Source organism: Ctenopharyngodon idella, chromosome 21 (assembly GCF_019924925.1).
Source record: "Ctenopharyngodon idella isolate HZGC_01 chromosome 21, HZGC01, whole genome shotgun sequence".
Taxonomy (NCBI): domain Eukaryota; kingdom Metazoa; phylum Chordata; class Actinopteri; order Cypriniformes; family Xenocyprididae; genus Ctenopharyngodon; species Ctenopharyngodon idella.
This window is the reverse complement of record NC_067240.1, coordinates 6,729,259-6,743,904: the sequence shown is the minus strand read 5'-3', so window position 1 is coordinate 6,743,904 and position 14,646 is coordinate 6,729,259. Positions and strand designations below refer to the sequence as shown.

Genomic DNA, 14,646 nt, shown 5'->3' with positions numbered 1-14,646 from the left:
CCAGCACTTTTTAGTGTAGGTTACATTTTAATTTGAGAGTCCACTTTAGTCATTCTACTAACTATAAGTAACTTTGTAACTACATGTCAACTAACACTTCTTAGCATATTTGTAGACTGTTAGGTTAGTAGAATAAGTTGATATACATATAATGTCTTTTGGGGGACCATCAAAATAAAGTGTTAGCAGATATTAAGCAGACAGTCTAATACTCTATAATGACTGGTAATTGAAATGTAGCTGCACAGTTACTTATAGTTAGTAGAATGTCTAAAGTGGATCAGTGAAATAAAGTTTTACCCATGCGTTTTTAATAATTTGCGAAACAGGAAAGTATCAGAAAAATTGTATCTTCTCCCATTTTCCACAAAATTGTATCTAGATTCCATTGCAATTGCCTTTCATTTGTCTTCAAATGGTCTGTGTGAACCTGTGCGCTTCAATAGAGCCAATCCGGGTCAATCGTTTTGGGTTCAATATAATGGCACCTTCTAGTGATCCATAATAGTTTATGAAAGCCCGGCAAACATGGTTTTGATAGGATTGAAATGTGAAAGAAATTACCACAATGAGCTCTGTTTATGGAGAAAGCTTTTATAAATCTGATAGAAGCATGCATGCTAACAGAGCGTGGAAAAGCGTCCTGCGCTGGTCAGCAAAGCCCGGAGCATTCATTTCCAGTCCAAGCACGTTCAAAACCCCTCTGATCAAGTCCAGGCTCAGCACTCCACTGTAAACCTGCAGGTGCTCACAGGTTCGTTCGCATGCATGTATTCATGTGAGGCTGCACTGATTTATGCAGCCCTTGCAGGAGGTTCATTGTTCAAATAGTTGTGAGCAGGCAGCTGCCTGGTCAGATAAGCCATTAGAGATGAGAACTCGGCCGAGGACAACACGGACACTTTTCTGACTAATGCATGAATTCATCACTTCTCATTGCACTGATGTATTCAAAGCCAGACCTGAGAAAGAGCTGCGATGCTTTTCTTCCCCATCCTCTCGATTGCTTTCCTGTCATGACATTCCCAGGGAACAGAAATGAGTAATGTTCTTAGGAACTGACCCTGCCTTCACATGCTCTGTCAACCACAAACGTCATCATACTCATGTGGTTTGATACAGCAGCTGGTTAAACGGCTGAGTCAGCTGAGGACCCCCAAATGAACTGCAAGAGAAAGAGCAAATTGGGACATTTCGGTAAAAATGGCAGTATTTGGTTTTGTCAAATAAATAAATGGAAAACAGAGATGGAAACACTTCAGCCAAAATGGCCTAATCTATTTCAACCATGTTTCATTTTATTTGTACTATTGCATTATTTAACATATTCTGTCTAAAGTACAGCCATTAAATACATTATAAAAATAAATGAAAACAAAATATTCTGTCCTTTATGCAATAATTATGGTATGATAGATGACTTTGGGTGAATAATTTACGACTGGTCACCAGTTAATGTGACTTCATGTCAGTGTTGAAAAGTAAATTTATATTATCCTACTTTATTTTCTGACTTACATGCAATAACTTAAAGTAAAATACTTAAACAATAACTAATTACTATATACAATAAAAATAAAAATAAAGAAATAACTTAAAGATAATAATAATAATAGTTAAACATTAACTTACTATAAATAATATTTTATTTATATATTTAATTATTTTCACTTGGTTGACAGCATATGAAGGCGGGGTGAGAAAGGGCTTCACCAGACAAGAAAACTTCCAAACATTGCAGATGACAAACATTTTTCAGAACAAAAACAAATTAATGCCTTGATAATAACTGCAAGCGAGGAAACAAGATGACTGAGGGCGAAAGCCGAGATTTGAGATTCACGCCGGCACTGACTCTGGTAGTTTGTCACTTGGGTGTTCCAGTTTACGTTTTTCCTTTGGGATGGATGGGATGAGTCATTTTCTATTGTATTTATAGCCTGCTGTTCGACTTGCTCAGCAAGGTATTCTCTCAGCTTTGCTGAGTTGGTTACAAATGTAAGTCCGATAACAAATGGGATTTTGTGTGTTAAAGTAAATCACCCTCCCAGTGTTTAGATGCCTATGGCAAAAGGCTGTCTTCTTATAAGATAATTTTAGAAAATTCCACTCAATGATAGTGAGCTGGCTACCAATACCAAAGGCTACTGAGTAACTAAAGCAGTTCAATTCAGTTGACTTAATGATTTGACCCCAAGCAACCAAACTTGAATGCAAAAGACTCTGAAGATTCAGAAACAGAAACACTGTGGTTTCTAGCCTTCTGTTAGTTGTAAATATAACTCTGCCATCACAGTTTTATGATGAATGGCTGCCTTCTTTGCAGTGTATATTATACAAAATCAGATCAAGATTGTAAGACTTCGTTCGAGATGGTGAGATCTAAAGAATTTGTATGAAATGGCGACTAAAAAAAAATTCACACGAGATGACAAAAGTGTAAGAATTTCTACAAGATGGCAATATCCTAAGGATTTGTAAGTGATGGTGAGATCGAAATAATTTACACGAGAGGGGGAAATCATAAAACTTCATATGAGATAGCAAAATAGTGTTAGAATTTGTGTGAGATGACGACATCTAAAGATTTTTTTCTACAAGAAGGCGAGATCAGAAAGAGTGGAAGAGATGGCGAAAGAGTAAGAATTTGTACGAAATGACGAAATTGTAAAAATGGTGAAATCGTAAGAATTGCCAATATTGTAATAACTTGTACGAGATTGAAAGAATTCATATGAGATGGCAAAATCTTCAAAATTATGAGATAGCAAAAAAAGTTGACGAGATCTAAAGAGTTAGTTCAAGATGCCAAGATCAGAAAAATTTTGAAGAATTTGTACAAAATGGCGAAATCGTAAAAATTTGTATGAAATGGCAAGTGTAAACATTCATATGAAATGGTAAATTCTTAAGAATTTCTACAAGATGACAATATCATAAGAAGTCATACAAGACAGCGAGATAGAAAGAATTCATACGAGACGGGGAAATCTTAATTCGTATGAGATAGAAAAAAAGTTTGAATTTGTATCAGATGACTAGATCTAAAGAATTTGTACAAGATGGCGTGATCTGAAAAAAAAAAAAGTTATATGAGATGGTGAATGTGTAAGAATTTGTACAAAATGGTGAAATCGTAAAAATTTGTAAGAGATGGCGAAAGCAAGCATTCATATAAAATGGTGAAATCGTAAGAATTTCTACAAGATGGCAATATTGTATTAAATTGTACGAGATTGAAAGAATTCATATAAGATGGAAAAATCTTTAAAGTTCTTGAGATTCTTGAATTTGTGTGAGTTGACGAGATCTAAAGAATTAGTTCAAGATGCCAAGATTGGAAAAATTCATGAGATGATGAAAGTAAGAATTTGTACGAAATGGCGAAATTGCCATACAGATATACTGTATGTATGTACACACACTTACCAGCCACTTTATTAGGTACACCTTAGTACTGGATTTGACCTCCTTTTGCCTTTAGAACTGCCTTCATTCTTCATGGCATAGATTCAACAAAGTGCTGGAAACATTCCTCAGAGATTTTGGTCCATATTGACATGATAGCATCACACATTTGCTGCACATCCATGACCTATTGGTGCTCTATTGGATTGAGATCTGGTGACTGTGGAGGCCATTTGAGTACAGTCAACTCATTGTACAAAATACAATGTTCAAGAAACCAGTTTGAGATGATTTAAGCTTTGTGACATGGCGGCTTATCCTGCTGGAAGTAGCCATCAGAAGATCGTCCACTGTGGTCATAAAGGGATGGACATGGTCAGCAACAATACTCAGGTAGGCTGTGGTGTTTAAAAGATGCTCAGCTGAATGTTGCAGCAGAAACTGAGACTCATCAGATCAAGTAACATTTTTTTTTTCTAATCATCTATTCATCATCTAGATCAGCAGTTTCTGAAACACTCAGACCAGCCCGTATGGCACCAACAACCATGCCACGTTCAAAGTCACTTACTTTAAATCAGCTTTCTTCTCCATTCTGATGCTCAGTTTGTCTTGACCATGTCTACATGCCTAAATGCATTGAGTTGCTGCCATGTGATTGGCTGATTAGATATTTGTGTTAACAAGTTGAACAGGTGTACCTAATAAATTATAAATTATAAATGAATAAATTATTATTATTAGATATCTTACTTCATTTAGCTCATCAACCAAATGCATGTCAGTATTATTCACATTATGGAAAATATTTACTACTGCAAGTGTTTGGACTTAGCCCATAGCAAACCTAGTCATATCTACAGACTAGAATATCACAGACACTTTTTACACAAGCAAGGTTCCCGCATATTTTCTTCAAACTATGAAAAAATCAAGCTACATTTTCAATTAAGTTTGCTGCCTCTTGTTGTAGTGAAACACACACTGCAGCCTCAACATGAAGTCATTTTAATAAGGTAGTCAATGCTCTGGAGTAAACGACTGAAGGTATTCACAAACATCAACACTAAATGTCTTTTTCATGCACTGAAGCTCGCTCTCTCATTTCTATAGATGTAATATGCATTTTGGACTGTCTGGCCTTTCCGTGGTAAATTTAGAGACATGTCAGAGTGTGGTGTGAAGTTTCAGCGGGGCCGTGTTATGGATTAACCTCAGAGAGACACATTAAAAAATGATAGCATGGGGTTTGGCAAAAACGTCAGCATTATATAATCAGAGTAAGAGAGAGAGAACTGAGAACGAGAGGAAAGAGTGGAAGCCCAGCGGCTCGAAACTTCACCTCTCTCTCCAACCACCTCCTAACATCAAAGGATTCGCTTTATTACTTCAGCTTTGATTAAATCTGAGTGTTTTTTAAAATTCCACAAGGATACTTTAAGCATGTGTGTGTGTTAACATAAGAGAATTTCATGGATTTTATTTGAGAAATTAAAATCAAAGTTATGTTTTACAGTATGTTCAGTGCAAGTTTAAATCAATCAAGAGCATTTGCTAAGTTTAAAATAATTTTGACCCTTGTTTTCTTAAAAAAAAAAAAAAAAAAAAAAAATTGGTGGCAACTTTGGAGAATCCAAGCTTATTTTATACAAGCACAAAAAAGGTAAGCAATTTTTTTTTTCACACCAAAATCAAATTAACACATATTATTTACATCTTGTGGTTATATTAGGGCTGGGAATTGATTGCAAAAAAAAAAATAGAATCCTCGATTCCGAGGCCTTTAAAATCGAGAGTCGATTCCAAAGGTTTGAATCGATTCCATCAAGGGGAATCAACTCCTCAAGAGCCTTTTTCAGTACTACAGAGCTAATCATTAATTCGCTTTTCACTCGATAATAGTGTTTGGAAGTCCGATTCATTTCCACGAACAGTTTCTTTCTGACTGTTTCAATGAACCAGTTCAAAAAAAAGATTAGTTTATGTCATTGCGTAATGACGACACTAATGACAAATATTGAGTAACCTATATCTTCCTATATTTTGCACCCAAAGCACAAATATTGACGCACAAACATTGATGCACTGACGTGGCAAAGTCTATACAGAGCCAGCGGTGCAACAGGTGGGACCACACCGGGCTTGAGGGGGCCCCGCGGCGAACGGACCATTATTTAGCTTAAAGGCACAATGTGTAAGATTTTTGGATTAAAATATCCAAAAACCACTAGTCAGTTATATATTTTGTTGACTTGTGTACTTACATTATCCCAAATGTTTCCAAGAATGTTTAAATCCAGAGAAATAAGCAATTTTAACCAGGACACGGACTGTGTCCGTGCGTCGCCTATCAATGACATACCTGCGTTACCCTCGATTTCCGATTTTTTATTTTGTAGAAACCATGGAAACACCAAAGACACTTTAATATATTTAATATATGAGTTTTTAGTCAGGTGAGCAGCTGTTTGGATACATTCATCAATCGAAAACTAATCATGTTATATAGCTCAACACAGTATGTCTTATTCTTTAAATCTCATTTTCTTGATTTACTGTGAGTACCATGTTTTACCATGAATAATATCGATCTAGCTTACTGCAGTGTCTCATAGTAGCCGCCAAGCGAACGCACAAGGTAGCATTATAACAAATTTCAACATACAAATGTGTCTAATATGATAAAACAGCACTGCGTTACCCCACATTGAGCTTAATTTGCAGCCAGAATATTCCTTTATTATAAGTTTCTGGCCTTATTATAAACAATTAATCAGTTATATATAAAGAAAAACTGTTATAAACAAAATACATCATTTCTGGGAAAAAAAAAAACTTTTTTTTTCTCCTGTCTCTCACTCTCTCAATCCCTCTTGAAACCCCATGGTAGGGAACATATGATCACTCCGTAGGGTGCGTTAATATAAAGCTGTGTAGGAGTAAAAATAAAGCAAAAGGAAGGTGTGAATTCCCATGTTTCTATGGGTTTTGCAGTGTTTTTTTTCTTCTAATCAAATCTGGGTTGTTATGCTTCTGATTCAGAGGTTATTTGTGGAAATGTACTTAAACAGTATGATGAAAATGTCCTTTCTTTTGTACTGTAAGTATTACATAAATAATCCCAGTACATTGTGGGTAGGTACATGTTTCTTTATACAGTACGTAAAGGCACATACGTAATTTTGGTATTTTTCCCCAATGTTTTCTATCTTCACATCCTCTCTCGTTTGATCTGATTTTATTCCTTTGCTTCTCGATTTGAAAGTGCTGTTCCAAAAAGATTTTCAGCTCTATGAGCACTTCCTGTCGCAGAGAACATTACAGAAACACTCACTGGAGCAGCATGATTCATATAATGGCACAAACAATTTCACATTAAGGAAGACCACCATTAGTTTTTATGACATAATCATAAAGACAGAAATAAAAGTATTATTATAATAAATAAAATAGAAATATTTTTTAAATATTACATACATATGATATTAGATATATACTTTTATATAGCCCATATATACATGTTATATATTATCAATTAATTCTAATTATATATATATATATATATATATATATATATGTGTGTGTGTGTGTATGTGTATATATATATATATATATATATATATATATATATATATATATATATATATATATATATATATATATATATATATATATATATATATACAGTTGCAAGAAAAAGTATGTGAACCACTTGCAGAATCTGTGAAAATGTGCAAAATTTTAACAAAACAGAGAGATCATACAAAATGCATGTTATTTTTTTATTTAGTACTGTCCTGAGTAAGATATGTTACATAAAAGATGTTTACATATAATCCATAAGACAAAAAAAAAATAGCTGAATTTATTAAAATAACCCCATTCATAAGTATGTGAACCACTGATTCTTAATACTGTGTGTGGTTACCTGGATAACCTATGACTGTTTTTTTGTTTTGTGATGGTTGTTCATGAGTCCCTTGTTTGTCCTGAGCAGTTAAACTGAGCTCTGTTCTTCAGAAAAAATCTCCAGGTCCCAAAAATTCTTCAGTTTTCCAGCATCTTTTGCATATTTGAACCCTTTACAGCAGTGACTGAATGATTTTGAGATCCATCTTTTCACACTGAGGACAACTGATGGACTCAAACACAACTATTAAAAAAGGTTCAAACATTCACTGATGCTTCAGAAGGAAACACGATGCATTAAGAGTCGGGGGGTGAAAACTTTTGAACAGGATGAAGAGGTCCAAATTTTTCTTATTTCGCTTGAATATCATTTTTTTCATTTAGTACTGCCCTTCAGAAGCAACAGAAAATACTTACATGTTTCCCAGAAGACAAATTAAATACAATTTACTTTGATCTTCAAATTCCAAATGTTTTCACCCCCATCTATTAATGCATCATGTTTTTTTTCTGAAGCATCAGTGAATGTTTGAACCTTTTTTAAAAGTTGTGTTTGAGTCCCTCAGTTGTCCTCAGTGTGAAAAGACGGATCTCAAAATCATTCAGTCACTGCTGTAAAGGGTTCAAATATGCAAAAAATGCTGGAAAACTGAAGAATCTGCAGGACCAGGAGGATTTTTCTGAAGAACAGAGCTCAGTTTAACTGCTCAGAACAAACAAGGGACTCATGAACAACCATCACACAACAAACAAACAGTCGTAGATCATCCAGGTAACCACACACAGTATTAGGAATCAATGGTTCACATACTTTTGAATGGGGTTATTTTAATAAATTTAGCTATTTTTTTTGTCTTGTGGATTATATGTAAACATCTTTTATGTAAAATATCTTACTCAGGATAGTACTAAATAAAAAATAACATGTATTTTGTATTACCTCCCTTATTTTGTTAAAATTATTAACATTTTCACAGATTCTGCAAGTGGTTCACATACTTTTTCTTGCAACTATATATATATATATATATATATATATATATATATATATATATATATATATATATATATATAAGTTGTGTCCACTCAATTGTGCTCCTTCCTGCAAAAAAAAAATAATACCTATGAAAAATTTCAGTCAAGATTCAGGCCCCACCATAGCACAGAAACTGCACACATTAAAATTACAAGTGAGTGACTTCAAGCTTGAGACCAAGGCTGCATCTCAGTGCTAGTTTTGCTTGATCTTAGCGCTGCGTTCAATACTATAGATCATACTCTTAGATAGACTACAAAATTACACTGGTATTCAGGGACAGGCATTAAGGGGGTTTAGATTGTACCTTTCAGACCCTTATAATTTTGTTTATTTAAAAGGGGAATTATCCAAGTTAACGTCAGTAAATTATGGAGTGCTGCAAGGGTCTGTGTTAGGCCCTCAGCTATTTTCAATATACATGCTGTCCCTTGGTAATATTATTAGAAAACATGGAATTAGAGACAGAGAGAGAGAGATTTTAGAGAGCGTGTGAAAGAAAACAATGAACATAATGTGCTTCAGGGCATTTAAAACAGTAAAGAGTTTGTGTTTCAGACACTGGGGCTGTAATAAGTTCAAACTGTTCTTTCTTTCCATCAATTTGTTGTTTCCTCTCTCTCTCTCTCTCACACACACACAACTTATACACCTCCGCACAAACCTTTATAAATAAGAACACACTTACAGTCTCGTATATCGCTGACTCAGAGTACTTTTCGAGCAGATGGATTTGATAAAGCACAAAAACTACCGAGTTCATCCAATATACTTGTAAATAGGCAGAAGGATTGACAGAGCAAGAGAGAGAAGATATGACTGGGGATGTGTGGAGGAAAAACCACTACCACAAAGTGCAACAAAGGCAAAATGTGTGAAAGGAAAATAAAGAAATCAATAAAGCCTTTATAGCAGACATTCAAATAAAGCTTGAGAGTGAAAGGAATTAGGGAGCAATCTCAGCCCTCACACTTAAACACTAAAGCAAGAAACAGCAGCTGTAGGAGGCCGCCTTGCCACATTTAAGAACAGACACTGGAAAACAATTTGGAATGAAGCGTATCTGCAGCAGAGACCTGCCTCGACAAAACGCAGAACGCACATCAAAAAAGAATATCGCACGGAAGGGAACATTAACACTGCGTCCTCCATCCCTGGTAATTTCATCATGCTGAGAGAGAAATATTCAAAGCCTTTCCAATCAGTCTGCAGGTACATGACAGAAGACTGAACTGTGGAAAGTGCTGACTGTGATCAAGTAGCAATTTTTACTTTAACAATCTTTGATAAAGAGGAAAGCTGAGGGTTGTGAGTGAATCTTGAGTTACTTTGGACCAAACAGAGGGGTCATCCTGAGGTCAAAGATCGAGGTGAGAGGTCATGACAGACCAAAACAAATGCTGAGATAAATCTCATTACAACATTTGATTAAATTCAAAAACACAATGTGCTTATTAGAGATTAAACAAACTACCATTCAAAGGTTTAGGGTCAGTAAGATTTTTTAATAAGCCTCTTATGCTCACCAAGCCAGAAATTATTTGATCAAAAATACAGTAAAAACAGTAATATTGTGAATTATTACAATTTAGAATAGTTGTTTCCTATCTGAATATATGTCATTTATTACTTTGATGGCAAAGTTGAATTTTCAGTCTCATTATTATAAATGTATGTTGATTTACTGCTCAAGAAACATTTTTTTATTATTATTATTCCATTGTTGAAAACAGTTGTGCTGCTTAATATTTTTGTGGAAACCGTGATACGTTTTTTGTCAGGATTATTTGATGAATAGAAAGTTCAAACAAACATCCATTTATTTAAAATAGAAATCATTTGATTTAACATTATAAATGTCTTTAATGCCAGTTTTGATCGAATAAATGCATTCAAACATTATTTAAATATAATTAATTAATAGTAATTATTGTTATTTAATTTAATAGTTATTATAATTAAATATGAATTATTTAAATAATATCATATATTCTTACATCTAACATCTTATTGACTTCAAACATTTCAACAGTAGTTAGTAGGCAAGAACTAAACTAAACTAACTCATATTGATCAGCCACAAATATAAAAATTAGGCCATTGGGTATTTAACTAACATTAATAAATTGACTCACTATGGTAATTCACTATCGTTTCCATGATCTCACCTATTAGAAACATAATTTTCTATATTATCACCATATAATGCAATCAAATATAAAAATGAATATTTTAGGAACTTGATAAAAATGTTCAAGTTGAAATCACACTGACGTATGTTGTAGAAGTGTTTACCATCATAAACTCAAGGCAATGTTCTCACTAAATCAATTTTGAATGGGATTTTTCATTTGGATCTCTTCAGGAAGCTGTATATCAGATGGACCAGAGTCAAAGACAGAAACACTCATGCGTTTGTGCAGGATTGATGTGTCCAATTTCCAGTCGGTCAGAGTGGCGATCATCAGCAGTGCTGGATCAGACCCACAGGGATCAGAAGTCTGTCACGCTCGTACCGACAGCACCGTCACACTCCAAAAAATTCTAGACAACAAATCCTCACAACTCACACTCTGTCTATGATTGTGCCATATGATGATAGATGAAACTTTAGGCCAGAATCAAACTCCAGAACCACCGCAGAGCTGCTTTAGGGTAGTTTTAAAGGGTTAGTTCACCCAAAAATGAAAATAATGTCATTAATTACTCACCCTCATGTCGTTCCACACCCGTAAGGCCTTCATTCATCTTCGGAACACAAATTGAGATATTTTTGATTAAATCCGATGGCTCAGGGTAGAACCACTGCACTCACATGAACTGTTTTAAATATGTTTTCAGTACCTTTATGGATCTTGAGAGAGGAAGTGTCATTGCTGTGAATGGAGGCCTCACTGAGCCATTGGATTTAATCAAAATATCTTAATTTGTGTTCCGAAGATTAACGAAGGCCTTACGGGTGTGAAACAACATGAGGGTGAGTAATTAATGACATTATTTACATATCACATTTTTGGGTGAACTAACCCTTTAAGCTCATATGTCAACAACCACAAACTGTTACATACAGTATATTCACTGACCATCCGATGCACATACTGCACACAAAACTTAGCTGAAATAACAAGTTCTCATTGGCAACTAGAGACACACAGGGATTTTATAAGTCTGTCTGGAAACAAAGTCATTAAAAAGTTAGTCACATTGTTAACAGTTTATATCAAATCTTAAAAAGAACTACTTAAAAAAAATGGATTTTACAATATTTCTACTATAAATTCTTACAATTGAATACACATATTAAATACATTTAATCCTGTGCGACATAAAAAATATTACATATATGAATAAATCTAAACATACTTATAATTATAAATCTTCACTAATATAATTATATATTAATTATTCATATAAAATATAATTATATATTATAAATTATTAATAATCATTTAGATACATTAAAATACATGGATATTTAAATAATTTTACTGTGAATTATATATATATATATATATATATATATATATATATATATATATATATATATATATACATAAATAAAATTCACAGTAAAAGTATTTAAATATTCAGGTATAATAAAAGATTATTAATAATTAATATATAAATATATACATTAGAATATTTAAATATTTTACTGTGAATTTTATATATATATATATATATATATATATATATAGTCATTGAGGAGTATACAATATATAATTAAAAATGTGTAAAAATGATATATATATATATTAATTACAGTTAATAATGAATTATTTCTAATTATATACATTATATATTCTTGCAATATAATCATTTTAGATATATTAGAATACATGAATATCTAAATATTTTACTGTGAATTAAATAGAGAATAAATAAAAAAAAATTTAATTCTGAGTATCACAAAATAAATTATAGAAAATATTTATTGTTGATCAAACAAATTCTAAAGTCTATATATTTTCTGCTATTGTGGCAAATGATTTCAGATAAATGGCACATAAAAGCAAAGCTGTAAACATGTTACATGTCCACAGTCTTTTGCTTTGTATTTAGAGGGTTTTTGCCCATAGATTAGGATGCAATGTGTACCAGACTAGATACTGACAGACAAAACTTTGCAATGTTTTGCCAAATTACTAGGATTTAGGGTGACTGAGTGAGAGAGGGGGAGATTCATCTCTTTCCCTCTTCTCTCTCTCTCTCTTTCTGTGTTCCCCTCTTTTATTTAGACCCAGCGGGAGAGAAATCAAGTTCACCTTTAAAACAGCAAGACTTGTGGCCTCAAAGCGTGCGCCGCACGCCTATATATATGCCAATAACAACCCCAGCTAACAGACACGGCCTCAAACTACACGCTCACTCTCATACGCACACGTCATTGTAATTCAGTGACCTTTCCTAACTCATTTCAGTGGTTCGTACCTCAGCCCATTCTTTTTCCACACTCAAACAGAAAATAATGCTGTGGGTCAAAGACATGCAAACTGACTAGTGCTGGAAATAAAGTCTGTGACTGTACCTTTAAACACAGCTGTGTGATCGCTGCCTGACGCTGGTGTTTGCTGAGGTCAGACTCATGCAGCAAACGGCACAGGAAACTCTGAAGGAATTCTAATGACATCCCAGGAACTGTGGGCACAGACCATGATGAATAAAATAAATAAATAAATAAGAAAGCAATTAAAACATTTTATTCAATATTTATTTATTATAAAAAATATATTCAACTTACGGAACGAACGCGGCGCCAGTTCCCTTTTTTCCTTAAGTAGAATAGGGAAGGCGTAGGAAATACAGCATAAGCTATTTGAAGAATACGGAAGTGCGGTTTTGGCAGAACCACTTGAAGGCGATCATTTGTTTATATAAAGCGCATACATTTACAAATTTTTTAGAAAATGACTGATCGTTTCGCTAGATAAGACCCTTATTCCTCGTCTGGTATAGTTTAAAGCCCTTTGAAGCTGCACTGAAACTGACATTTTTACCTTCAACTGTTTGGAGGCCATTGAAGTCCACTATATGGAGAAAAATCCTGGAATGTTTTCTTCAAAAACCTTAATTTCTTTTCGACTAAAGAAAGAAGGACATGGACATCTTAGATGACATGGGGGTGAGTAAATTATCAGGAAATTTTCATTTAAAAGTGGACTAATCCTTTAGGACCGCACATGCGTATTGGCTCGTCCAGCCTGAAAAATAAGCTTTTCAAACGCGAGTTGAGCATAAGAAACAACATTTATGGGACAGTTCATGTCCGTTTTCGTCGCTGATTTGAAATATATTATTTATTTGTGAGTTCGCCAAGCAGTTTTTGAGATTTCAGGATTCCCCCATTCAAATAGATAGGATTGGTCTTGAATGCCCGAAATAGAAATATGGCCGCCGTGAACAGACTTTCCTTGAAAGGGACTTTTATTTAAATAGGCAAATGCTGAAGAGTCTATGCTTGGGTCATTATTGCAGTGATTATTATGTTCCTAGCATGTTATATGTGTTACCGTGCCTGTTTAAGAAATCATCACAATCCAAATTTCATTACTGACAAGACCAAAATTATTGTCCGTCACTTTTCTACGAAACCCAAGTAAGCAGGTGTAGCTACATGTAAACTCAATGCGGAGCAAATGAGGTAAAAGCCCACACGGGGATCCTGACAGCTGTCATGAGGTAACAGGAGATGGAAGAGTCATTTGTCAACATCAGAAAGAATGACAAATGGAGACAGAGAGCCGGGAGAGGTCAGTCCACCTGTCAATCACTACAGTAATTATCCCAGGGGACAGCGAGGAGTGGGTGGAGCTCAATAATATACTGTGGGAGATTTCTCGTATTCCTTTTTTTTCTAGCTCAAAAAGCTTTGTAACATCACCTGCTTCATGTTGTCTAATCCATCTCTTTTCATTCTCTGGGTACAGCAGATCCAGTGGGGATTAGGTGAACCAGAACCTGCCTAGCCAATGACAGCGCGGAGAGAGTGAGAGACGGGCCGTGCGAACAGTCTGTGACCTTGTGCTGGGAAGAAACACGCACAACTGCAGCCCAATCTCAATCAACACACTGGCCCCTACTGGAAAGGAGAGGTACAACAGTGATAATTTGCTCAAACTGTGAGCCGTTACACTCTTTCATTATTCATGCTGCAAGATGTTCAGATCAAGAATGAAGAAACACCAATAGTGGCAATGTATAAGAGGTGACAAACAGTAAATCACACATACATAATATTTAATATAAGCTAAACATTATGTGCGATGAATGTTGTGATAGTTTTTTTTATTGTC

General features: G+C 34.4%; 1 long non-coding RNA gene across 1 annotated transcript; it reads right to left on the bottom strand.

Moving 5' to 3' along the window:
• Positions 1-224: 224 nt before the first annotated feature.
• On the bottom strand, positions 225-14,383 carry LOC127503856 (uncharacterized). The gene is made up of 3 exons (XR_007927233.1): positions 14,235-14,383; positions 12,882-12,991; positions 225-1,165 (listed from the first exon to the last, which is right to left on the bottom strand). It is a non-coding gene; the product is annotated as an uncharacterized LOC127503856 (long non-coding RNA).
• Between the last annotated feature and the right edge of the window lie 263 nt (positions 14,384-14,646).